Source organism: Amblyomma maculatum, chromosome 6, assembly GCF_055883805.1.
Source record: "Amblyomma maculatum isolate TAMU_Amacu chromosome 6, ASM5588380v1, whole genome shotgun sequence".
Lineage (NCBI taxonomy): Eukaryota > Metazoa > Arthropoda > Arachnida > Ixodida > Ixodidae > Amblyomma > Amblyomma maculatum.
In genome coordinates, this window is record NC_139349.1 from 111,066,252 (window position 1) to 111,093,496 (window position 27,245).

Genomic DNA, 27,245 nt, shown 5'->3' on the forward strand with positions numbered 1-27,245 from the left:
GATACCGGTGCAGTAAATGGGGAAACATTTCCTTCAGCGGTATTTAATTAGATCGAGGGAGCAAAAGTTTGTATTCAACCAGGTCTGTACTGGGGCCATATTTTGTAATGATTTGTTTCGCGAATCATTATTTCGCACCCCTTTGTTACTTGTTACTGGCAGTTGTTGCGTGTGATGTGATAGGTGGTGTTGGGCATACAATACCGGGGTCTTGCACTGGTTTCAAAAGCTGCGCGGACAGATTACAGAGTGGTAAGGGAACATAACGCCAAATTAATAATCGTCGACTACGGTCTCCGCATGTCTGATTCACAGTGCCTGGCGGGGTCGCCGGCGTTAGGACGTTCCGTTTAGACTGAGGTTCTTACAAGCTGATGCTGATCGTATCACGCTCTTTATAAAGTGTGGCTGTCCCCGTGTCTGCTGTGTGGGCTCTCGCCGAGCTTTCAAACTTGCAACAAGGCCTCAACGAGATCCGGCCCAGCCGGTCTTGTCGAGGCAGCGATGAACGGTCGGACGTCCACGCCGTCGCACTCTTTACGTCCACCTCCGTTTTTTTCTGTTGGTTTTATCATTTGGCTCCAGCGGGTCTTCTTTGTAGAAGCCCCGCGCCTGCCGGTCATGTCTTCCGTGTTGTCGCGACGACGAGCATCGCTAAGCCTTGTCGTATCCCCCCCTCCCCCTTTCCCGATCTGTTTTCCCTGTGTGCCTCCCGGCGCGGAGGTGGAGCGGTGGGCGGCGCGGGCCGATCTTTGTCGCGGCGCCCGGCGCAGGCCGATTGTCCAGGGCCGCGGCGACTAATGCGAGGCGACGCTGCTCGGATAATGAGCAAACTCGTTAAAGCTTACGTAAACGGCCGCTTGGGGAGCGACATGGCGCGGGGATCATTTCCGACGGGGAACGGGATGGGAGTTTGGGAGGAGAAATGCGGGAAGAAAAGGCTGGCGCAGCTCCGGCTGCCGCGTCGCGCCCCTCACTGCGCATGCTCCGTTCGCGACAGCGCCGAGCACTGGCTAATCTTCTCGCGTCGCACTCCCATCCCCTGCCTCTTCCTTGGCTCAGGAGTGTGAGACATCTAGGCAAGCTATCTTTTTTTTTTCTTTCTCACGTCTTGTTACTTCGATCCTTGCGCCTCGTTGCAGTAAGCAGATGGACGTATGCTCGTGCGTTGATCTTCTCTCATACCGCCGTCACCTAAGAGCTGCCGCCGGTGAAGCTTGGAAGTGTCTTTTTCCTTATTTTTTTTTTTTTGTCAGCAATTAGCCGCGAAAACTTATGTTGACCTAGCATGGTTTTGCAGATGAAAAAATTGCTATTTTGTTATTTGCGTGCCACTCCATTAATTATTTTCATATTAGCGAGCACATTGCTCGGTGGTACTTACCATTATTAGCCTTTTGAGTAAGGACGGCTTGTTTCAGAGTGGGTGGTATCATTTATATTGAATCGCTTGGGAGGAATCCCTTTTTCTGCAGAAGGAAGCCAAATGCAGTCAAGGTCAAGGTGTAACTGAGGGAGCCCAGGCAAAGCCGCTCCCCCGTATACAAACGCCTCAGATCCAAACTGTCCATTCGCATCGTTACCGAGGGCCGACTCTATTTTCGTGTCGCGTCTACCGATCGTCATGCTATAATGGCGCCGTCGCCGTGCCACCATATGTTGAACTAAGGTCATCGACCTTCCACATAAGGGCTTCTCGGGGCACTGCAGGCAAGTACGCTTTCGGTAACTTAGTACGTTCCCTTGCCTTATTGACTGGAATACATACGAACGCCATGAAAGGAAACACTAATCTTTGCTCTTCTTTTTTGTATCAGAAGCCATTTTTAAATGATAGGCTCTTAATCGAGTCGGACAGGGTGACAAGTCCGACCACGGGTAGGGCCTGCCGCGGGCGCATGAAACACCCAGTTCACTATTCGCTTGGCGGTACGTAAAAGAAGGAAGAAAAACGAAACGGAAAATTCTTTGTGCGAACAAACCGCGTCATCCTTTCCCAGCTTCCGGCTGCATTGTTTGCTCGCGCAGCGAGCGGAGAAGGTGCGTCTCTTCATCAAGCCTGAATGTCCTCCCCCTCCCCCACTTACTGCTCCGACCAACGTTTTCCGAGCGTGCACTGACATTGGCGTTAATGTCCTTCCTGTCTCAGTGAAACTGATATAACTGCCCCGCGCTGTTCCGACTGGGCTCCGAGCGCGAGAAGACGTGGCACGGCCAGGTTCATTTTAGAAATTTGGCTCTGCCGGCTGTATCTTGCATGGAATGGCTTGTGCGCCCCTCCCTGGTCTGACGATCGCGCGCGTTTCCGGATATTTCCTGCGTGGTTCAGTGTGCGGAAGTAACGCATACTGCGCTGTTTTCTTTTCTTTCTCTCTCTTTAATGGTTAACAGAGATGTCGACTGGAGTAAGGCGGGCGAATTTTGCACATTCGTTCTTTACCGTTCTACTCCGCGGGGAATTCCCTCGGGATTCACCGTGCCCGCCGTCGTGAAGCGGGTTCGGTAAATTCATACACTCGGAAATTTTTTTCACACGGCACGTCGTAGTTTAAGCCTTTCGTGTTTTGTAATGCTAACTTATCGACATGTCTTTGTTAACTTAGTTTTACCGAGTCGATCGACTCTGCTATTACGATATTAAGCGTTTTCGTGGAAGTTCCCGTACGTGCTTAAGCGCACACATTTGTGCGTGTGCACGAATAGAAAGTGCACGCAACCCGCTGTCCATCTGCGGGCTGCTGTGAGTGGCACTTCGTTAGCCTTGTGGGCGCTGAGCGCTGATACAGCTCCGTGCTTCTTTGGTGTCGACGTTCGATTCTTCGCGTGCCGCGGTCGGGCAAGGCGTCAGCGCCGCGTGGGCTCCTCGGGACGTGGCGGGGCCACCAGACCACCACGCGCCGCCCGCATTGTCTCTCACCGAGCTTCTCCCAGGGAGAAGCTGTCGCTGGTGGAGTAGCTATTTTGGGCGCGGTGTGTGCACTCCGTGCGCGAGTGAGCGCCTGTGTGTGTGTGTGTATGTGTGTTTGTGTCGCGGTGGACGCCGTGTTCGCTCTCGCGCAGTGTTTTGTCGTCGCCGCGGCCGCCGCTATCTCACTCCTCCTTCGTCGCCCCTCCTTTTGCTCTCTGCATCTTCTCTTTTTCGTCTTCCGACTCTCCAGTTTATTCGGCGCCTCCCCCTCCGCCGCTGGTGCGTCCTTTTGTTTTCGGTCGCGGCAGCAGTCACTCGTCTTGGAGGAGAATCTCGCCTCAGCGCGACCCATTGTTTTGCGCCACTTGGTGCTGCTGCTTCCTCCGATATTTCTCGCTGGCATGGCTCCCGCGCCCTGTTCCTCCCCCATTATCCATTCCCTCGCGGCTCGTTTTGTACAATCGACGCTCGTTCTTGCCCCCGCACGCGTCCAACAATGCGGACATCGTGGTCGCTGCGGGCACACAAGTGCTGGTGGCAAGAGGTTGCTTAAGATAACACCGCTGGGACAATAATCAGGCGCCGACCCAAACGCCGGGATGAGCCAGCACACGGGGTGGAGGGAGGTGGGAAGGAAGGAGGATTCCGCGTTGGCATCCTTCCTGCGGTGCCGTCACGAGAACCGTATTAGCCCCGGACTTGCTTCTTCGCAGCGTCGTCGGTGGTGGCGCGGTCATTAGGTAGGCTCTTGGGCGGGTGCCAGGATAATGTTTGATGTCCTGTCGCCAATGGAACGAGACTGAGAGTGTGCGCCCAGGGTTAAACAACAAACGCCGCGTTTGTTTGCCCGACCATGTCTGTCCGCCATTGTAGTTGGCGTTGGTTCGTTGTGCGGTCATCTGACTAGGTCTTTGTCTTGATGCGTTGCCTTAACGTTTTACTGTAATGTTGAGAGCCTATCGCGACGCAAGACAGGAAGTCCTTGCGAGCGCAAGCGGCGCTCCCGTTTCACACGGATTTCTCTCTACTGATGGCGCCTACTCGATTTTCATTAGTTCGTTCATTAATACTGCGAAAGAGAAGATTTTTGATAGTGTGTTCATTTCACTTACAGTTGTCATATTTCAGCTTGATGTGATATTACTTTTACGCTCCATAATATGCATTCATTCACACATTCATTCATACAACCCACATGAATGCATTGTCCCTCTGTTCGTGCACTATCTCTCCCTGCCTGCGTTGACGCCTCACCGTCTGCCTTACGTTGGATAGCTCCTTAGTCGTCTTCCATACGTCGAACGTGTCTTCTATACGTAGCCACGCGTACCGCGAGTCTCTCGGCTGCGGTACCGCTCCGGAGTATACGTTTCTCGCCACGGTCCGCGGAGCCGCGGTGTCTCTTTGTTTTACGCACATATCTGTCGTCCCGCACACTCTTGTTGCCCCGGCCCTCGCCCGCTTCGTTGCCCCTGCTGTCCTCTATCGAGATTCCAGCGTTACGGTGCCTGGCGCGACCGCACCCGTCTCACCCGACCATCCTGATCTCGGGTCGCGCTCTCGATGCGGGGTCTCGCAGCACCGTCTGAATCCAAGTCGCTGCTGCGACACTGTCACGCGGCGCACACAGGCAGACACGGACCCGCAGAGGAACACCCACTCGGCAGCAGGAGGAGTCGACCCCGGGTTCGCTTCCCCTCTCTCACCCGGCGGCGGCGCGCTAAGAAAAGCCGCGGCGCCGCCGACTCCGCGTGGCGTTCTCCTGCGATGCAGAACCGCTCTGCCTAATCACGACCGGCTCGTTTCGCCGCCGCGGCACCGAGGTAGAGGAGTACGTGCGGCTGTCGCCCTCCGACGACGGCCTGCCCTATTCGTGAAAAGCCCGAGCACGATTGCGCGACGAGGTCGGCCCTCGCTGCCTGCTTCGTGTTGGCGCTATCGGCGAGGTAGACGGCTCAATACAAGCGCTTGTAGCGAGGGAGGAATACGCTATAGCTGAGCGCGTCCTCTCTCTGGATGCGGGCAAGGAGTGAAGATATGAATAGGTTAGCGAAAGTTTTTCTGCTCCGCCACCTGGACGTGAGTATTGGGCAAACTGTTGTGGTGCCTAATTTTTGTAGGCAAGGGAGCTCTGCCCACTGCGCCCCGAATGCTGATGATATGTATTAAAACGGAAGCTGATAAAATGTATCAGTCTGTCTATCGTGGTGTGCCTGCAGTCACGGTCGGCCTCGCCGAGGTGCGGGGTCTCACGTGAATGAAGGCGCGCTGCTGAATTTCTCGGGAATACCCAGGTGACCGTCTTTTCGAAGAGCCAAACCACGGTGAATGAGTTGGCGTCGCTTCGTTTTGACAGCAGTAAGAAAGACCGTTGTTCAGATCGCAACAAGTCAGGCGCGCTCAAGGGTGTCATTCTGCCATCAATTATTTCTAATAGTTGATGCTACGACACTGCCTGTGGTCTCTCTTACATGAAGATATGTGTCCGAACTGAACGAGCTCGATTTCAAGAGATGGTTTTCTTCGCATGGAGAGGCGAACTGAATGTGGCGAGAAGGAAATCGAATACAGGCATTTATGTCGCCAAATACACCTCATCCTTCCTCGGGTGTTTAAGCCGAACGCATATTTCGTTTTTACAGCCGGAATATCGCATGCGGCGTCTCTTTCAATCCGTAGACAAGCGTATCCGAAGGATTGCCTAGTCAATAGACGCGGGGACCACTATGCCGTCAAAGTTTTACGACTGCTGCAAACAAGAGAGCAAACAGATATGGCGCGAGTTCCGTTTCTTTTCCTTGTTTTCGTTTTATAAGGCTTAAGCATCGCACTCAGCGTTCTTTCTTTAGCCTTTGCTTTCCGCAAACAGCCTCAACTCGCTCGACTTGTCGCTTCTTTTTTGTTGTTGTTATTGTTGTTTTAGCTCGAGTGTTTCTTTTTCTGCAGTGCCTCCATAACGGCGGCTACTCTTCTTAAATGTACACACTCGCCCAACTAAGCCTTTATTTGCGCGTTCTTCCGGCAAGTGCCGGAGAAACGGCGTGGCGATGCCGGCTAGTGCCCGTAGCGGCTCGGCAGGATCGAAAATTCTATCGTTTTCGAGGTCGCTCGAAACGCGATAGGGGAAGTGGTCAGCTTTCCTTTCTTTGGGTTCTTCTTCCGCTCCTGCTCCCGCGTAAAGGAGTTGCTACTTTATACAGCTGACAAGGCTTCTGCTCTCCTTTCCTCAGCCCCACCTCAACTCGACTCATCCTAGCGTCAGTGAGTCGAAACCATGTGTTTTTATTTTGCGCATTCATCCGCGGATGCGCGGCGCTTCCTTCGTAGTACAAACGGCAGAAACGGTGCGTTCGGCTTCAAATTCCCCGGCCGTTCTTCCTCTCAAAAGAAAAAGAAAAAAGTATCGAATTTGCTTCCCTCTCGGAGCTTTATTTGTGCTCCCAGTTTTCATTATTTACTGCGTGTAACTAGCGAACGCGTCCCTGGGCGGTATGTGAACGCGTTTTCGAATGTCTTCCGCTCTTCATTTTAGGATGCCGTCGCTCTCCGGCGCAGAAAACTGCTGGTTTCACTCTTATGGGGAGTTGCGTCTCCAGAGCACCGACCACAGACGTTCTCTCGAACGCCACTTGTAAGAACTTCGTAACTTACTGAAAAAATAATAAAAACTACTCAGTTTTAACACTTAATCACTGAGCGTCAGTGAACTGCTGCGAGAGTAAAAAAAAGAAAAAAAAAATGTTGAGCCGGGCGTGGGATTGTGGGGCGCTGCATTAATTATTCGAACCTAACGTGCAGGCGTTGGCCGCATCGAACTGCATTGGACACTCTCTGAAATTAATTTTATGCTAATTTCGCGTGTTTATCGCATGGTGGAGGTTGGTTACGAAGCACATATCTGCTCCAACTTGTCCTCGCCTCGTGTGTACGGCGTGCACGAAGCACACACTATCACTGAAAGGTGTATTGACACGCATTCCCTCTAAGCAAAGTTCGTATCAACCGAGGGTATCTAATTTACATTCGCCTTAGTGTTACGAAACTAGTGCGTTTTATTTGCTCATATCGAAACGCGGTAGTTTAACAAAAAACGTTGCGCATTTCAAAATTGTCCATCGCTACCCCGACTTTCGACGCTGCGAACGTAAAAGTGTATTTATATACGCGGGGTCCGAAGCCGCGTCGTCCAACATTGCTTATTCAGCTTGCTCAGCGATCTCTTATAACATAGCTGTGCAGCGTTTCCTTGTAGCCGTGCGGCATAGAAATTACTATACAGGTATCACGTCTGCCACTCAGGGGAGAAAGGCGTTGCCAGACGACGCGAGCGCAGGCATTCCGACTGGTGGCGTCGATCAGTTGCCGCTTGCAGCGCTCGCGGCGGTGGCGGCTCGCGGGGAAGTGTGCGCGATAAATTTCTCTTTAAGGACTATCTGCTTCCCTGCCGCGAGCGCTGGATATGGCCTCGAAGCACTCATCCTCCGCTTCTGGAGGCGCCGTCCGAAACAAACGAGCTTTCCACCCGTTCCTTTTTTTTTCCTCCCGTTGAATGAGAGGGAAGAGAAAAAGGGAAGTGCGAGTCATCGAGCGGAGGCATGACAGGATTGACTATCCAGACTGCGCTGCGTGCCGCGAGTTCGAAAAAGGGAAAATATAAGGAAACAGGTAAAATAAAACAAGGGCGCCGAACAAAAAGGCAAATATTTTAAAGCGAACTGGGAAGCAATAACTGTACTCTCACTGCCAAAGGCGCGAAGTGCCCCCCCCCCCCCCCCCCCCCCCCTTCCCCTTGCCCAGCCTTCGTTTCTTGCGGCTTCAGCTGCTTTTTTTAGTAAAGTCCTGGGTTGGAGAAAATGGATGCCGGCGGGAAGTGGCTAAAGGCGCGAAAGTGCGAGCGCATGGAATTCGACGCAGTAGGAGGGGAAGGTCCAGAATCTACGGTGGCCGGGAACAGATGTAAAATATTGGCGCTTTCGGAGGCGAGCAAAAGTGTTTGTGTGTGTGTGGGGGGGGGGGGGGGGGGGGGGGGGAGGAGGCTGCGTGCGCTTCGGTTGTAACGCTCGGCTCGAGCTGGGCTGCCGTATTGTCGCCGACTAGCTAAACACAACAAAAACTGCTGCCGTATTCCTAACGGACAGGAGGAGTGCAATGGTTGGTCACCGGCCTCCTTTTCTGCTGGTGGCTTGCTGTTTTCGTTTTCTGACTCTTTGTTCCTTCACGCCCGCTAAATGAATTGTCTACTCGCACAATCCCTCGTGACGCGCGCCGACCTTCGCTGCTCTATTTCTTGTTCTGTGTGCGCTTTTAAACTTCCACCTATGTGTGATTTATACCCTATTCCAGCTTTCTTTGCATTATGTGAGCTATTGGATTACCTTTGGAACCGGTTGACGCAAGCGTAGACAGTGGGCCAGTTACGTGGCCGTCTATTCTGTGCTCTGCTTTTTCTTTTTTCTGGACAACCTTATTTTTACTCTTGGACTAAGGAGTTTGCTCTATTGGTATTTGTGCCGTTCCCTTGCCTTCGGTTTGTCGAACAGGTGGCAGGAAATCCCAAATGTTAAGCGCTAGCAGTCGATCTCTGATATGCGCATTGCGACAAAACGTTTGACAGTAGATAGCACAGGAGGGGCCAAACGACTTTATACAAAGCTTACTTTTAACTGCCGAAGTTAACGAACTAGGTATTTCCGGGCATCGCTGGAGCAGGGAACAATTTTTTTTTGTTGTTAAAAGAGAAAGAGACGTTTGTTTTCTTTAATAACGAGCAACATTGCACCGGAATTACTGTGATGCGTGACACATGGAGGCGAAGACAAGTGGTTGCTCAAAAATGAAAGAAATGCAATTGAGCTCTTTCCTTTGTCTTTCTCCTTTCGTGTCTTTGTATTTCCAGTGCAGCGGTCTTCGTTAACAAATGACCAGCCAAGCGGCAACGCTATTCCACAGCACGTGCTTTCTATTTGTTTGTGCCGCTTGGTGCAACAAGTATCCCCGAAGGGAGGAAAAGCAAGAAGGCCCGCTAGAGCTGCTGCGGAAGCTTCCAAGCCAGCCGAGGATGTTTGCCAAGCATTCTTGCTCGCGTTAGTTTCTCGCGTTGCCACTACTAACGCGACCGTAACTAACACCGAAGTAAACAGCGCGCGGCGCGAAGCCTAGAGCCGTGCTTGCTGCTTGGTTGCCGAAATCGTCCCCGTTGACACAGTATGCACCGCCTTGGACTAAGTTGTTGCCTTTTGATTGCAGCGAGCTGCGAGCTACGAGGCTCGTAGCGTTGGTGGTGGTGGTAAAAACGTAGCCTTGGCGGCGGCTCTGCCGGCTCGCTCATCAGCGATCCATCCAGACGTTTTTATGTGCTATGCAAAGGAGGGTAGTTACCGTCCTACGGACATGCTGTAAAGCATTGGCGCGGTAGAGAGAATTGCTTATCTATAGTTGCGACATGTGGCGGTTGTGGTATCATTCCAGTGATGCGGAAGCCTTTAACAAACAAAGCGTTAGTCTTTTTCGGGGCGAGTGCAAATTTAGCGGCTTTTCTCGAGACTTATCTGTAGTGATCTTGAAGCGATACATATCTTGTGAAGTTGCGTAGCATTTCATTTGCCGCTCAAAGTATTCGCGATTGTAACATTGCATGTTCTTATATGCACCGCGCTATTTATTTGCAAAATTTCGTGCTCGCGACTGGGAAATTTAGGTGACCCTATTCAACGCGCCTAACTCGCAATTGTCGGTGTTTAAGTCTCCCTCCCAATGCAGCGTGCCTTTTATGGCCGGAGCAATGAGCCGCGCGAGCCGCATCCTCCTCCCTAAGTAAGCCCTCTTGTTCGTCAGCGAGGCGCGGTTTTGATTGTGAGTGGGCGCTCGGCGCCCTCCCCCCCATCTTTTCCAGTTCCCCCCCAACTCCTCTGGGGGGGCGACGTGCGTGGCCCCGAATTGCCGGCGCTGTCAGTGCTGCCGGTTCCTTTCCTGGACGTCCGACCTAACCCTTCCCTCCCCGCCGGGCCAACGTCGGCGGAAGCGGTCCGAGGACGATGCATGAAGCCGGTGCAGGGCTCTCACGCGAGCACAAGGGGCTGCTGCGCTCGTTTCCTTAAATACCATTCGGCCCTCTCGCAGCCCCGTTGTCTCTCTTACTGCTTTGTTGTTTCGGTCTTTGCCAGCGCTGCGCTGCTGTTTAAGCGTGTGCCGTTTGTTGTGTTTTATTCCTTATTCGCGTACGAAACGCAGCCGCTCTGAACTTGGCGACGGCGCTTGCGCAAAACTTTCTTGGCTGCCGCGGCGGCGCCCATGGCTGTGGGACGACGCCGGAGGCTTCCTGGCATAGTGTAGGCTTCCTAGTGGTCGGCGCGAACACGCGTTCTTGTCGACATTTATGCTTCGTCTCACCGTGTTCCCGACGCGCATTTGCGGACTACACGGCGATGATTGCGTGGGACTCCACAGTTGTGTAGGGCGCAGTTTGAGCGCTTTCACGGCTCCTAGTGCCGCAAGCTATTCGCGTCGGCTGGAAAGACGCATGGGAGTGGTCTTCGCGTCAGGGGCCCTTGGCTGCTATCAGTAGAGGTGTTCGTGTTTTTCTTTCCACGTGTTCGCTGTATCGAAGTGTGGTACTACAAATGCTGGTGAAAAAAAAAAAAAAAATGAGAGAAAAAAAAAATTCAGTGGGGTTGAGTCGTTAAGTGCAATATAGAAATCAGCATTATTACCTTAGGTACACGAGGGTGTATTAGTTAAAAATAATGAAATATGCTTGCCTGGAGATTAAACTGGAGAGACGTCCGTCACAAGATGACCTAAATGACTGCAACATGCCTCCGCGAGATAACGTAAGGTTTGCGCAACTTTCATTGCTTTCCAATCACTACTCAGACAACCTAGAAGACATTTCCTTTCCGAGACTGTCACTCTTTCTGCTATTGTCGCCGAGCGGCTGCCTACGTTGCAGGCACGGATGTGCGATTGCGCCAGAATGTCATGAGGCTCTCCTAATCTCCTCAGCCGTCTCCCTCCATGGTTTTTATTTAGCCTCCATAGCCCCGACTGGTTGAGGCTGTACGAGACGCCGAGCTTTCCGGCCGGCCCACGCACCTGCGCCGCGTCCCGTTTCGTCGTCTCCTTGCCGGTGCTCCAGATGGAAGTCATCAGCGATGGAACATTGTCACCGCTCAACTTTGTCTCCGACCGTCAGGTGCGCCCGGGACACTACGGGACGTTCCTTCCGGTGCTCCGCCCAAGCGGAACGTCGGCCAGCCACTCAAACTGCGCGCGTCTTTCTTAAGCCTCGATGCAGCGCAAACAAGCAAGCGCTGCCGGAGCTCCCTCGCTAGCCTGTTTTTCTTAATCCGCCGGTGGAAATAAAAACATTGGCCGCTTTCCCGCCTGGACCCACCGTGCAGCGCTCCGAGCCAATTGCGACGCCCAGCGCAGCCAACCCTTCCGGCTGTGGATGGCGTAGCTTTTCTTTCATCCCCTGTCTTGACGTCTTTCTTCTTTTCTTTCTTTCCGTCGTACTCCTTCTATCGCTCCTTTTCCTTTTCCCTCGCTTATTATCGGCGTGCTCTTTTGTTTCCTTCCTCGGCTTTGGAGGAGCGCCCAAAAGCAAAGCAGACAAGAAAAGCTCGGGCTCTTTCTTCGAAGAGCGCCTTCTTTTGCGTCCGCCACTCGTGTCGATGAAAACCAGAAAAAAAAAAAAAAAAAATAAAGACTCATATTCTGCGGGAGCCGTCTGCCCAAGGCAAGTGTTGAGTGCGTATTGGCAGGCGCCAGACTTTCTCTAGACGGTCAGACTCAACTTCCTGTGTAATGTTATGGGCTGTTCGAACAGGGAAGTTGTGCGCTCTTAATGTAAGCGTCAGTCATTTTCAAGGCGAGGCGTGGGCGCTTTAAAGCGGGTCACCACATCCCGATGCCCATTTCGCCTCTTGGCGGGGCTGCCCGCTCCCTTTCCCTCCCCCCCCCCCCCCCCCCTTTTTTTTTCGCGGCTGTTGAGCCCTTCGACGTGATTCTGCCTGTAAAGCGTGCTTTGCCTGCAAGACAGCGGTGTGCGCGGTGAAGCGGATCCGAGTGCGGTGGAGGGACATTTGAGAACGGAAAGAAAGAAACGGAAGATACTAAACAGGGCACGTATTTGCGCATAGCTCTGAATGTAAACGGCGTGGGATGGGGATTATAGCCGCATTTCATGTGACTATACGTAAGCGTACGCACTCAAGAAATAAATTAAAAATTGGTTTTAATGGAGTCGTTTATTATCTACTCCTTTCCACGGGAACGCACATTGGGTTTTGGTTCCTGATACTCTCGTCACAAAAAAGTGAAGTACCAAGCAAGTGCGCCGAAAAGCGTTTTTTTTTTTTTTTTTTTTTTTTTTTGTGAAGACCTGAGCCATAATGCCATAACTGAACGCAAATGTTTTTCTGCATCGTGGTCGCTAGACCAGGGCCTAGTTTTTTTTTTCTTTTTTTTTTTTACGTCTACACGACGAGCATCAATATCGCTGAAGTTCGCAGTCTTGCTTATGCTTGTGGAGATCTTTATATAACGCTTTGTGAATGTGCGAATAAGCAGCGAACATATCTCTTTTGATGAAGGTGTTGCGTTTAGTTCTTGGCTTCTAGAGCTTGTGCACACCTTCATGTTGCTCTGCTATGTACGGCAGCGGTCATACGTAAACGGAGCACGTTTTTAAGCGATCAGTGCGATGACGCTTTTCCATTCAGAAATTAAGAACCATTGTTTGTCCGTGACAGAGCTCACTAAGGTCCACTGCCAACATGCACACACACCATAGCTGGCAACTTCAATTAGGCAGCGTGCAAAAAATATTGGAAGAGAGTAGCGTGACAGCAGGAGAGCAAATAACTGGTTTGGGGATACCATTTTTCAGAACTATGCACTGAGAACCCGGCTGACGTGCTGTCTGATTTTCGCTAGGTATAACAGTATTGTGGCGTTTGCTAAAATGTTTACTCGGTTTGGTGGGAGTCGGTCAGTGTTGAATTCTCCCGTACCATTCTCACCAATGACCCTCTGAGCTGTATTGTAACTCTGTACCTCTGGTTATAAAGAGGCGCCACCAATATATTCCTTCTCTTTAGGATTGGAGAGAGCCTTGTGCACACACATTGCGTTTCGACACGCGTTTCGAAAGTTGTCGCGCACCGTGACGAAGAAACGTCACGGTGACGAAGAAGTACAACGAGACACCAGGTTCCACCCTTGCGCGTTATCTAGCCATCGCTTCTTACACGTGCGGGAGCGCTCCCTGTACAATCTGTCGTGCGCGGCGAAGATCGCGCTGTGCTTTTGGACTTGGCATGGGCCGGATGGTTCGCTTTCCGGCCGCCCACGCCCGGCGACGACGGCGTGCGTGCGTAAGGCTCGCCATCTACGTCAGCAGTCTCCGCGTCATCTCTCTTCACACTCGCATTCTAGTACCGCAGCGTTGCGCGCCAAGGCGAGCTGATGCGCTGCAGAGAGTCGCCGCAACCTTGCATGAGCGCCGACGGAAAAAGAAGGAAAGGAGCCGTGCCTGTCCGACTTCATCGCGGCTCGTTCGGCCGTGTTGCAACAACTGGCAATGGCAGATGCGCGAGCGGCTGCTTCTGTTTAACATACGAGGGTCGGCACAAGTGGCGCAGCGGCGAAGATCAGGGGCAGGTACAAGGGCGGTCTTCTCTCCCACGTTGCCGCACGGAGAATCTTTCATGGCCGGAAACAAAAATAAATCAAACGGCGAAGGTGGGCCGCTCGTGGTACGTTAAACGGTAGTTTAATCATAGCAGCGGCGAGGAGGGGTTGGAACCAGGCGGCCACGTGGTGAGTAGCGTGTACTAGCAAGACTGCCGGTTTAAATTAACTAGGGCAAGGGGCGCGCTAGCCGTTCTCTTGTCAATCCCGAGCGCCTCATTCAAGCAGCGCGGGTGAAAGAGAAGGAACATGGGGGGGCGAAGTCTGGAAGCCCGCGCAATAACGGGGGCGAGGCGTCAAAAAGAACGTGACGCGTGCCTGGCGGTGTGCCCGCGGTTGCGGCGGAGGCACCGGCTCTTTTCCCAGGCCGCCATCGTCGCCGCCTGTCCGTGTCCCTCCAGGCGGCCTCGTCAATGTCGCCGTGCATAATGATGTCTCGCGCGCGTGCCACGCGCGCTTCTTTCTCATGCTCCGCGCGCGCTCTTGGTGGATGGAGTTTTGCCGCAGATTCTAGAGGCACGGGTGTTCTTTGCTCGGCCCGCCGCCCTTCAGACTTTTCTCTCTTCTTTACCTTTGCTTCTCTCCACACCAACGTAGGTCGAGCGAGCTTCTCTCATGCGCTTTTGTCGCCGCTTTTCGTGCTTCGTTATGTGACAGGTAAGTGGTGTGCGGCGCTTGTCTCGCGCGCTTCGCTGCGCCGCTTGTGCTTTCACGGTGCCGCCTTCGCGCTTCACGAATTTCGTGCGCGAACGCGTCCCGGTGGGCTTCGCGACGACGTGCGTGCCCGCCGCGTCTTCGGTCTGAGATGTCGCACTGGCTTTATTTCATTCCGTTTCCTGGTTAAGTGCAATACTCAACTAACCTTACGATAAGTGAAGGTGCCTGTCATTGCCCCCCCCCCCCTTCCCCCTAAATGCACACGCGCCCACCCACGCGCACACACCTTGTAACGCACACATCCGCGAGTGGCGGGAAAATGCGACGTTCCATTTCTCGGAACACACCTTCCTCCCTCCCCTTACGGCGCGGCTCAGGTGTCCACAGAACAAGTTTAACAGATACTGCGTCTTTTCTTTCCTGTGAATCAATTATATATTGCTCAAAAGCCTCGTCCTGTGTTCGAGTGTCATGTCCGTGCCGCATAAGCGTGAGAGGTACTGCGTGTGCCACAGGTGACCAGAAAATCTGGCTGTACGATTTTTCCAGCGAAAAACTGGAAAAAAAAATGACAAATAAAAAAAAAGGAAAACGAGTAAAAAAAAAAACAGGTCCAAACCAATTATCCCTGCGGCGCTTCCCGTCGGCGGAGGCACAGTCCGGCAGAAAAGAACTGCTCCTCCGAGCAGTGGTACTCCATCACCGTATATATAACGCAGCTACCGCCAGCGGGCGGCCTCCGCGACCACATGCATCGTTCTGCAACAGCGTCCGTTCCCCCGAACATTTATACGACCCAGGAGTGGGCGACCGACCCTTTCGGTCCGGCTGCTCGCCGAGCCCGTCTGCGGGTAACAATAAAACGAAACACTTCCATGGCCCGCAGTGGGCACAGATAAGAAAATAACAAGCAAAAAAAAAAAGGCGGCTGGGGCATCACGCGTGCACGTTTTTTATGAGCTCACGCGGGCGACCGCGGCTTGGTTACGCCGGGCACGTTTCCGCCGGGGCTCCCAGTTTCGCGTTGCGCGCGCGCGATACGGCGTTCCGCGCCGGGGCCCGAAGTGGGGGGAGATGGCGCGGGGGTTTTTGCCGCGGCTTGCTTACCGTTCTGCTGCGTGCCTCTCTAATTTTGCAGCCAGCTCAGGTGCAACCGGGCAGCGCTCCCGCAGAGTCGGCTACTCGGCACTGCTGCTGAGTTGCGCGGCAAAGCGGGATTGTGTTAGTCGCCGGGGGACCGACCGGGGCCCGTTCTGCAGCGGCACTGGTCGCTTGCGAAACGCGAGCGGCCGCGTCTCTTTGAAGGGACTGCCGGCAGGCCACGTCTGCCCGTGCCGCAACGGTGTAATATTCTAACCGCATTTTCTGCTGCGGCCTCGCGGACGTCATAAGCGCTCCTTGTGTGTCGTTATCGTCGAGCTGACCTTGCTCATTGTTCTGCCCCCCCCCCCCCCCCCTTTTTTTATTTTTCGCGTTAGTGCATCTTGTTTCGGCCCCTCTTCAACGGTCTCTATGCCTTTCGAGAGCTTTGTTTGGGCGCGGCTGGGCATCGATTTTCCTTCGCGGGCGCCGCTCATACTTGCAACTTTGATTGGCGAATAAGCATTAGCTTGAGCATCTGCACCAACGAGACTGGATAAGCAGCAGTTGCCACCCCTCCCCCCTCATCCTCCTCCCCTTCAAAATCCTTTCTGCTTCCTTTTCTTCTAACGCTAAATTTTCACGACTTTGATTTCTTTAAGCTCAAGTTGTTGGCAGTTTAGCTATTCGTCTATTCGAGTGCATAACGCCGCTGTCCGTGGCGGTCACAGGACGTATCGTTTGGAAATTGGGCTCTGTATTCGATCTGTTACCGTACTGAACAAAACGTATTCTGGTAAAACTGCTGTGCACAGCTCACTGAAGACCACGAAATTCCTGCTAACTGAACAAGTCAGCAGTAATAAAGAATCGTACTGAGCTGTGTCTTGCGGCGCGTTGAAGGCACGCACGATGCCTTTAGCGAACCCCACAAACTGTTGGGTTAGGCATCGCCGATAACCACGTTTGTGAAGAACCCCTCGAATCGCGCTCCGTCCTTGGAGCTTAGCTCTTCCATTGCGGTTTGGAACCGGGGCTAGCCATTTTCAGCTCACTCGCAGGAATTGTCGCACTTGAGGGTTGCGTACATTGCGATAAGGGTATTAAGAGGTGCGGTTTTGTTTGACGCTCAGCCCATCTGTGTTAGCCAAAAGCAGCGCCACTGGGATGGCCACTTTCGCTGCCCTTGTTGCGCGCTGTTTGCTGTTATATATGAAGCGAGCGCTTGAGTGTACGTTAGCTTCCGGACAGTGCAGAATCCGCGGCAGTTGTATGGATGGACCCCATTCTCTGGTAGAGTACAGCGCCTATAAGATCGTTTACCAATTCATGTATTGCATCGCTGATGATACCGTGCGCCAGCCACGCAGTGCAATTGAGAGCACGCCGTGCAGCCGTCGTTCTTCCGGCGGTCCACCGCCGTCTTCCTTCAATGGGTGGCACGAATGTCGTGTTGTGTTTTATGGCACATAAACGGGGCTAAGGCCGTGGCCAGGAACGGTCAGCCTCTTCTGCGGAACCTGGCTTCGTCCGGGCTCGGCTTGGCTTACTGCCTTTCCGGCGCTCGCTCGCTCGGATTCAGCGCAACGGGCCGCGATGGGATGCAGCAAATCATCGGCCGTTATTGGTATAGTAGACACCGTTTCCCAGCTTACTCCCCCTTCCCCCTTCCAATGTCCGTCAGGTGCACATATCTCGCCCGTCCGCATCTCGCGTGTCTCAGTACTGGGAGGGCACTTAAAATACCCCCCCCCCCCCCCCCTTCCTCCATCCGATTTTTCTTGCACCTTTTTTCTTTGGTGACATTTCTGCGCCCCAAACAGTACAGTATTTCAGAGTTTTCTTTTCTCCCTCTTTCTCTAGCTTACTCTAGTTGTGTTGCGAGCCTCTCTGTATACGTTGTACAGCAGTCCTTTTTGGTTAAAAACGGCTGTTTCATTTTTGTTTTTCCTTTTCTCTCTATTTTTGTCGTCCCGTCAGTGCATCCACTCTGGCCACTCGAGGCGCGCCCGAATTGCTGCTGTGTGTCGGGAGAGCGCAATAACGTCAAGTCGCCCGTACGTTGCTTGAGCCCCGAGCCGCGCCTGTTTTCTTCCCTAGTTTTTCTCCTCTCTCTCTCTGTTATTATTATTGTTACTTTTTTTTTTTTTTTTTTTTTTGTCACGCCATGTACAGTACATTCTGGGCCATTTCTAGGCAGTGAATCGCATTTGAGAGCCTGTTATTTTTTCTCTTTTCCTGCCTATTCCGACTGACTGCATCCTTTTCGCGCTGGTTTTATATGCTCATAGCTGTGTTCCGAGATTGTAATATAAGGAAGCAGGGACGCCGTTCTTCTTTAACCCCGAAACTGAGAAAGCAACGCGTCTGTGTTTTGGGGACATGTACCCAGGCTTCGCTGTGGGACCGTGACGGTTTATTCTTATGTTCCAAGGCGTTTGTCTTAAATAATAATAATAATAATAATAATAATAATAACAATAATAATAATAATAATAATAATAATAATAATAATAATAATAATAATAATAATAATAATAATAATAATAATTTTTTCTTGGAATGCGCTTCATTAGCGATAGGAACTGCCGCCGGGGGCTCCCAGAGAAAGTGGTCCTGAATAACCGGCGTAAGGTGATCGGAACAGTCACGTGGTCGCAGTGGTGCTGTAATTGCGGTATATACATGCGACTACTACAAATCCACTTCAATCTGCCCTTAATTAAACACAAGTCTTTCGCACTTCGCGTAAGTAAGCAATGTGCCGTCCATAACTTTGTTTCTCTGACTTTCGCGGTGGAGCTTCGGCATTTATCGCTGAGTCTTACAGGACACGACTCGTTTCTTTCGTTGTACTTTGCGTGCTGATTCACTCGTTTCTTTTTTATTATTTATTTATTTGGATATGCTAATTAATGTGAAACAGTGAATGAAACCCGAAATGCGTTTTCAGTCGACTTTTATAGGCGCGGCGACGCACGTGCTGCGTACAACGCTCAGAATTTAATTCTTATTCGTAAATTGCGCACATCGGCTTGAACGGTATACATCACGCAAGCGCGGGAAGTAGCTCATATCCGACATATTCCGTGAAATGCCAATGAGAGGTTACCAAGCGGAAATATTGAAGGTGAGGCACATCGACGCGGGAAAGGATTGCTGTCAGGTGGGGGCCCTCCATTCTTCCCAACGGCTGACATCTTTATGTAATTTTACGCGTTCATGAAGTGCACTGGCACTTAAACAACGATTGCCATCAGCTTACTTCCGCCATTGAGTGCGCATAAACAGCAGAATCATCTTTCTTTTTTCGTTTTAGCCATCACGTGTACAAACACAGGCCAACACCGGAAGTTGCAGCGAGGCCTGGATGATTTGTGCATATATAGCTTAAGGATCGGTAGCGAGGACGCACGCTGCAAAGCTTGTTCTTTCTACTTTCTGTGTGTCCTGGCTACCTCCTGCGCTGCACTTACTGTCATTAACCCGTCCAAATCTTAGATTGATTGAGGAGTCGTTGTATAACCAGGGTGCCAGCGTAAATTATATTTATAGCGCGTGCAGAACTTGTCAATCCGCTCGAATTCGCAGCGTGGACTTTCTCTAGTGCCTGCCAGAAACGCCTAGCTCCTTAGCCTATTAAGTTTTTATTTCGTTTGTTGCGAAGCCGCGGAAATTGCTACTCACTGACAACAATAAAAAGTCGGGCTGCTTCATTGTGAAGCGGAAAGGTGGTGTGAATCACACCACCTTTTGCTGCTGCTGCTGCATGCCGTCTTCCTTTATAAAGCCTTCTCGTTGGAGGCCACCGAGGCCGGTCGCAGTCCTGCCGCTGCAAGTACCGAATTCACGGTTGCCATCCGTGCGCTAGCTTCCGGCTGCAGACGTTTCGGTTTTATTCCGCCGACGGAATTGCTCTTCGTAGATCGGCCGTTAGGCCCCGGCCGCTCGCAGCGCGCGCATGAAAGCGTAATAAAGAGCGGACCTCCTTGTAGGCGTGCCGACCGGCGTGGGCCGCGAACAAAAAGTCGGTGCGTGGCGGTAACTTCGTTAGCTGGGACCTAATTGCGTTACCGGCCTCGAGGGCGCGCCTCCGGATTAGCACTTTAGGGCCGGGCGTCGGCGAATGCGAAAAAAAAAAAAAGTAATCGCTTAAAAAAAAAAAAAAAGAACGCTCTCCGAACAAGGTGCCCTGCGCGTCTCGGCATCGCCCTAAGGCAGAGAACGAGAGTGGAAAGGGGAAAGATCAAGTCGGAGGAGAGAGACCCGTGTCGGTTCCCACGGAGTGGACGTTCGTCGTCGACGATCACGCTGGCATTACGACGCCTAGGCTCGTTTTTCCGGCGACCTTTGGCCGTAACGCGCGCGGTGAGCCGCTGCTCGAAGTCGTCGTTTATGTGAGCCCTGCGCGGGACACCGATCTCCGAAGCCGAGCGATTCTGCGGGAGAAGATAAAAGTCGAGCGGCGCTGCGGTATCGCTTGTTTTCTTTGAATTCCTGCGGGCGGCGCAAGCTTTTGTGTACTTGTTTTTCTTTTGACTGCGGGTCGTCGCAGAGCTTTAATTAACGGCGCTGCAGTCGCTGTTTTGCTTGTGTCGGTGCGCCGGGATAAAACTGCGCGGCCGGAGAATATTCGCCGTTCTCCGAGCCGTTGCTTTTGTTTTGGAACAGATTCCCTCCCTCTAGCGCCGTTTTTTGCGGGCTTGATTCGCATACGACGCGGTTTCCTTTCAAGCTGCGTGCGGTTACAGAATAACAATTATCGGACGCGGTATTTCGCGACACGGGCGGTAAACAGACTTGGCGTATCGTCCTGGCGTTGTGTCGCGAATCACTCGTGGTGGCGCAACTGGTTGTTACACGGGAGTGACGCGATATTTCCAAGTTCGGAAGGGAACAGTCTGAGCTCTGCGGCGCTTCTCTATCTCATGGGCGTTTGTAAATTGGTATCCCGACTTGCTTCCGCATCGCGCCTTCATCTGTGAGTTGTCGGCTTATACTTCAGAGCTATAGCAGGCCGCCGCAGTGGTTTGCGTAGCGTTACCCCTTCCGTTTTCTTTTTGAATCTTTACGTTTCGAAAGATTACCTGCTTCAGGCTCACGAGGCCGCCTGCGCGTGCACACTGGCGATGGCGGAAAGCGGGTTGCGCCTAGCAGTCTGCGTAACGCTGCACCTTTTTTCATTGCTTTTTTTATATATATATATAGTGTAATTGCGTAGAGTTTTCACCATTTTCCGCTAAGACAATGCCGCAGGACTCGTCTCGCTTAGCTCTTTCGGTGTCGTGTGCCGCTTGCGCCATCCTCTCCTCCCAGCTTTACTGGGCCGACTTCGGCCCGTCCTTAAGAGCAGAATATAGCAGCGGGCAATCGAAGTGGGGAATTTAATAATACGGCAGGTCGCGTCTTAGCCTGACGGGCGGCGCATGGCGGAACGGTTTTGCTCCGCGTGTACGGTCCCTGGCGAGGATAATGCGAAAGTTCTGTGAAGGCGATTGTAGCGGGCCCGAACAAGTCTGATTGCTTTTCCGGGCGGGAGTGTAGATCTGCGCATGCCTTCTTTTTTTTTTTTACTTCCTCCAAAAGCGAGAAGCCTCGGCGCACAAGCCCGCACGGACGCACAAGCACACATCTAGGTGCGCAATGAAGCTGAACTATCCGATTGAAATTGTCGTTTTGTGCGAAGGAAAATAACTTGGAAAAAGGGAAAAACGGTAGTGATGCTGCAGTGAATGAGGATGACGGCCGAGAACGACTGACATGTACAAAACAAATTTTTATTACGCCGAGTTACGGTTCGTTTCCTTCCTTTAATCCGCGTCCATTTATTAAATCCCTTTTAAATCGATTTAATAAAAGTCTTTTTCTTTTTGGTCCCCCGCTTCCCGTAGAACGAAAAAAGTTCTGGGGGTAAAAGGGTGGGGAGGCGATGGGAGAGAGTTTTCTCCGTAATGTGCTTGTATTTTAACTCGGTTCTCTCTCTTTATGTTCAGTGCGGTAATATGCTCTATAATCTTTTTATTATGGCGCACCTGGTTCACTTTTTCGTTGAATGCTCACCTCGTTCGGTATGCTTTTTTTTTTTCTTTCTTGTTTCTGTTCTTATGCCACAACGACATTTTTTTGTTGTCTTGAAAAATGGGAGGGAGCTGCATTGTGGAGCTGCTACGAAAGGGACGTAATGCAGGGATGTTCGCAAGAAAGGGAGTAACTGGCGCGAATAAAAGTACAGAAAAGTCAGGCAGAATACCAGCGCATCGACCGCCACATGGGGCTGAGGGGAGAGAGAAAAGCGCATTGGGTCATCAAATCGCCAAGGTAATCACGAAACCGCTCGGAAATGCCACGCACGCAGATATGAGGGGTATAATCGGAAAATTCCTTTTTGTCTCCGCCGAAAGAAAATATGTATCCACCATTCGCGTTGCGCGCCGTCGGGAAAGTTCCCGAAGTCGCTGTTGCTTTTATCCCACATCCTTCTTTCTCTGTCTCCCGTCCCTCGCCCAGCATCTCCCCCTCCCTTTTCCCTGTCCTCGCCCTCCATCTCCCTTTCTCTGTCCACCGCCCTTAGCCCGCGTTCTTACCGCAGCGCAACACTTTCGTGTGTGCCTCGTCTCTTTTTCTTTTCCTTTTTGCCAGTAAAACTTTTCCCCGCTGTTCGTTCTATCGCTGAGTGTCGCCAGCTTTTTTTTACCTATCGTACCCTTTTGTTTCCTCCTTTTTCTCTGTATAATTATTGCTTCGTGATTTCGCTGTTGCCACATGTTCGCATAGTTCGAGACACTCGCTAAAGGAATTCTGAAACAGTTCCGGCGGAAAAGATGGAATGGAAGGAGAATTGTATCAGCTCTTCTCGCGGCCTGCTTTTAATCACGGCGGCCGCCCTGTGCCCATTTGTGTTTGCGTGGGGAAAGCGATACGCCTCGGAACTTTCGCCTTCTCCCTCACATTTACTCATTTTCTTTTTTCTTTTTGCTCGGCTTCGCCTATTCTGCTGCTGCTGCATCTTCAATATCTTCAATGGGCACCGCCGTTGCGGCGCCATTTTATTCCCGCTCGGTGCCTGATTTTTCAGCTCCCGCGCATTTTGATTACCGTGTCGCGAAGTCACCGTTTTCTATAGAGCAGCTGCTCTGGTCTCTTATATATGTAAAATGGTCGCTCGCTCGCGTTTCTTGCTAAATAGGTATACGAGGGCCGGAGAACAGACCGATAGCTGCCGCGACGGAAAAAGAAAAACCTTCCTCGAGCGCCTCTGTTTTGCATACCTGATGGGGCCTTGTCCTGTTGCGATGAAAACGAGTCGACCGTGGGAAACGCGTCTTTCTTTCACCTCCTCTCTCTCTCTCTCTCTCATTGTTTCGGAGTGAGCTGCGCGTTTGCGTAATGTCGTCTTGACGTACCGAGCTTTTTCAAGCCTGCGTCGACAAGACAGAGGTCTAGCTTCATCCAGGTCTGATATTCGGGGACTGTTCTTTGCTGCATCGGCTCTTTCCAGTGCTCTCAGGCACCTGAATTAAGTGTTTTGGCCTCTGTTCGCAGCATGATTTCGCGTTCGGCGCTCACAAAAGCGGTCGTCGTCCTACGGCGTTCAGCTTCAGTCTGAAATGACTCGAGCCCACTTATATACACCCTTTGGGTGCTTTAAATCTGCGTTCGCGGGAGGGAAGGGACAGTGCGATAGACGATGAGGGGAGAGAAGGAGGGGAAAATGTAGGCAGTGTTCAACTAATAACTCATTATTCGCCACAGATTACTTTCGGAGCGCCTGAGCCGGACGGGGGCGGCGTGTGTGCGCCCTGCGTTGGCGACTGCTTAGGACAGCAAACCTGCCGCGCGGCCGTTCGCTCGCTCGCCCCCCGCCGAAGCGCCGGCTAGGGCAATCGGGAATTCCGGGAGCGGTGATTGCGGCCTCGAAAAGGGGAGGTGGGCGTAGGGAGTGAAGCGATGCGGGGAGGAAGAAAGTGGGGCGACCGCCGAGCAACCGAGAATTACGGCGCCCGAGGTCCTTTCAGTGGCGAGGAGCCGCGGAATCGGCTTGATGCCACCACAGGCGCGCGCGGGCGCGCGCCGATGCCCCCACGGAGCGACGGTGGGATGCTGCTGCATCATTCCTCCCCTTTTCCCCTCCCGCATCCTTCCGTTCCTCGCTTTCCCTGACGCATCCGCTCGGTTTGTGTGTGTGCGCGCACGCAGGCATTCTTAATGCCCCCCCCCCCCCCCTCCCCCCTTCTTCTTTCCCTGCCTTTCTCGGGAAACGATTACGAGCCGGCGAGGTCTATTAAGGGCTGCGAGTTTCTCAATATTTCGGCCGCGCCAGCGATGGTAACGTCTTCCAGTAGGCCTCGCCCGGAACGCGTTAATCACCGCTTCCGCTATGGCAGCGCCCGGGGTCCTGGTCCGAATGTGCGAGCTTTTGTCTCCGCACATTTGCGTTGGCGGTACGGACGAGCGAACTTTGTGTACAGTTCTTATGCGTACGCTATATCTATACGTGCGGGCTCGTTTGCTCGCGTGCGGATGTGCGCGCTTTTGAGAACGAGAGAAGATCTTTTAAATCGTAACTGATTTGTTCCCGAGATAAAAGTCACTGCTTCGTAGAACGTGGCGGACTTTGTTCATTTTTCTTTTTTTAATTCCACGCCGTCTTTCAGGTTCCAAAAATTACCTCATTACTACCGTGCTTTGAAAGCGCGAATTTGTATCTATAGGCCCGACCGTTACTGTGTAGCAAACGCGGATAGACGTAACCTCTCATTGTGGTTGAAGCGGATGTTCGCGAGGCACATATTCGCTGTGTAATTCATGGCAAGGAAGAAAAAAAAAAGTGGCTTGTTTAGCCTGGTTGGGACAAATGCTAATTGGAAGCGCGTCGATTTCGGATTCGGGTCGCACATGTTATCGTTAACATGCGGTCGTAGTATATATCACGTTAAGCGAAAGACCACCCGACACAGATGTGTGGCCTCGCTTTAGCCAAGCCGTAAGAATTTTATCTGCATGGTCCAGTGAGTAGCTGCGTGTCTGATTCGGTCTGCATACAATGGGTTCAGTTCCCGTTTAGAAAGTGCTGCCAGTGTTCGCTACTCTTGCAAATGGGTTCACGGCGAAATCGGTGAACGATGTTTCCAGTGCGTGCGCGTGTAAAGAAAGGATGAGTGTCTAATGTCGCGACTGGAAATATAGTACAGGTTTTTCCGTGAGTGCAGCTGCTACGGCGGTTGTACTCGCGCTGACGATGCAAGGTTATGTTTTGTTATCTGGAAGCATTCATTTGCTTCCAGGCTTCGGTTAATTAGCGTCTTCGTTGAAGGTGACGAAGTGAGCCTGACGTTGTCGTCCTCTTGTTTTCTTCCCCGTGTGCAGTTGCGAGCCCCCAGCCAGATTCGCAGCGCCGCCGTTCCCCCAGGACGCTGTGGGCTTCGCGAGCAAGCCCACTCGACCCTCCCAGGGCAGTATTCTCCGAGTGAGTATAGACGTATTGGTCTTTCTCTCTTTCATTTCTCCCATTTTTTTCATCCGTCGGTGCTGTTGGCAGAGAAACGAGCAATGTGCGTTTGACTTAGGGCCCGCGACCATCTTTCCTGCTCGCCATCGGTATGCGCCACCATGACGACAGCTGCGACGGCCGGCCGGCTGCTCTGATTATGTGCTGTTGCCTATATATGGGTGATCCACGGACTGTATATGTATTGGCCGTGGACTCTGGGGTGGCGACGGGTGTGCGGCAGCTGCTTTCTGGTTAATTATTAAGTGCGTGCATGGTTCAAGGAACACAAAGTGACGTCATAAATTTCTGCGGGTTCCTTAGCCACGTACGTTCGAGACAACGTAAATGAAAAAGCATATATACCACTGCAGCTCTCACGGCTTACACGTCCGCTGTCAAATGGGGGCTCGTTTAGAGAAAAAGGCAGTTAATACCATTGCAGTCATGCCGTGCATCTTGGAACAAAAATACGCCGCTTAATTGTAGTTTTGCAATTTACGTGTTATATTGTTTTGGACGCAGAGAGCGTACTTTCTTCGACAAGGTGGCCTTCTATAAATTTCTGACGACAGGTGCACGTGGGCATACGAGCGCTTTAGAAGAGTTTGTGAGTGAATTTGGAGTGGCATGTTATTTCTGGAGCAACAAAGTACGAAACAAAAAAAAATAAATAAATAACCGCGCGTCTAAGCGAATGCAATGAGCGCGAGATTACTTAGCGAATTTTAGCCCTGAACGACAAAGCTTGATCATGGCGCGAGAGGGCAGTGTGCACGAATTCGCGAATTTGACGAGCTTTGGCGTCATGCTCCGGCGTCCTTATACCGGAGCGTTTTAATTAATTTACCATCCGCTTCGCTGGCCTACCGTGTCTCCGTTTCTTGTGTCTCCGTCCAAGTGAAGCTCGGCGGCGGAAGCCCGTGATTAAGCTAGAAGGGTCCAGTCGGGAAAGACGTGGATGGAATAACCCCAACTTTCCAACTACTCTCCCCATTCAAACGAGCGAGGGCACCCGGGAGATCGAAGGGCACGCGCTTTTTGCCCATTCTTTGTGTTCCTGTTTATTTCCTCCCTCGCGTCGATCCCTCGGAAGTCGTGCATGCGCAATAGGCGCTCTCCCGAATTGCGCTTCTTCTCCCATATAGTCCGATGGGGAAGAAAGGGAGGTTCGCAGGGAAACGAGAGCGCTCCGTCGACTAGGTCTTGGCTCCGGCGGTCGTGGAGACCATATAAGCGGCCTGCGCGCATCTAGTGGCCGATAGTGTTCTGTACTGCCACAACGTTTCGCCTGATGCTTGCGTAGCGGGCGCAACGAAGCGAGCGCGGTTGCAGGCGCGCACGCGCGCGCACGTTTTGGACTCTCGCTTTCTTTGCCGACTCGAAACGGACATCGCGTCGTGCATAATGCATGGACGACCGTTCTTTTGACCGCCGGTCTCGTCCGTCCGCCGGGCGGCGCAGAGAAGGCCAGTCCCTCTTTCTCTCTCTCAAAGTGAACTGGAGTGCGGTTTGAGCCAAGCCGCGGCGCAAGACCCTTGGGCGCTTCCCGGGTTGCTTGTTCTTCGTGTTGCCTTTCTCTCTTTCGCTCGCGTCTTCTCCACTCCATCTTAGCGTAATAGGACGCAAGCAACGAGGCACACCTACCGGTTGGCTCTGCGCGTGGTTCAATTTGCGGGGAGAGATGCACGAGACCCACGCAGCATGGGAGCAGCAACATTACTTGTTTTCTCGTTCGAAACTTACGCTGTTTCCTCACCTTGCTTCACTCTTAATTGGCTTTACCATTCGGAGATGCTCTCTCACTCTCTGTCGCTTTGCCTTAATCGCAGTCCTTCCGTATACACTGCACATTCCGAGACCTCCACTTAGTACAAGGCGGGCTCTCGCAGGGATCAGGTTACGTTCGCAGTAGTCTCCGCGCATCACTGCTGGGTCCCCGAAGAGAGAAAAAAAAAAAGCAACCGGAGAAAAAGTTCGCGTTTTGGCGCGAAGACCCTGGAGAAGTGCGCTAAGAGAGCCGGCACGCGTGCATAATTGACGGCGTGTTCGAGAACAAGGCTCGGCATTTTCCCCTACGCCCAACGTCGCCGCCGCGCGGCTTTGAAACGAGCACTGTTTTGGAAAGAAAAGTTTTCCTCTGCGCCATGTTTTGTTTCCTTTATTTCGCTTGCCAGCCGCGGCGCACGCCGGGCTTAATTCGGCGCGCACTCGTTGCGTTTTTCATGCGTGCGGCGCGTGTTTGCGTGCCGCGGCTGTTTCCTTGCGCGCAGTTCTCTGCCGCCAGCGTTAACTACTCAACTCGAGCGTGCAGTGTCGCATTTCAAACGACCTCCGGGGACCTGGTCTGCGACGGCACGCGTGCCGCCTTGCCGTGTGTTCTCTCTCTTCCTCGCCTTCTGACTTTGTTTGCCAGGACGC

The 27,245-nt window shown here is 52.3% G+C and overlaps 1 protein-coding gene across 11 annotated transcripts in view; it reads left to right on the forward strand.

Annotated features, from left to right (window-relative positions):
• LOC146186578 (poly(rC)-binding protein 3-like) overlaps positions 1 to 27,245 on the forward strand; it is a 364,017-nt gene that overhangs the window by 209,324 nt on the left and 127,448 nt on the right. For 3 of the 11 annotated variants that reach the window (XM_084607292.1, XM_084607294.1, XM_084607297.1), the window contains exon 2: positions 24,704 to 24,803. The exons of the other annotated variants lie outside the window; for them this stretch is intronic. The gene's annotated coding sequence lies outside the window, so the exon portion shown is untranslated. The remainder of the gene's footprint in view (positions 1 to 24,703; positions 24,804 to 27,245) is intronic. 11 annotated transcript variants of the gene reach the window in all.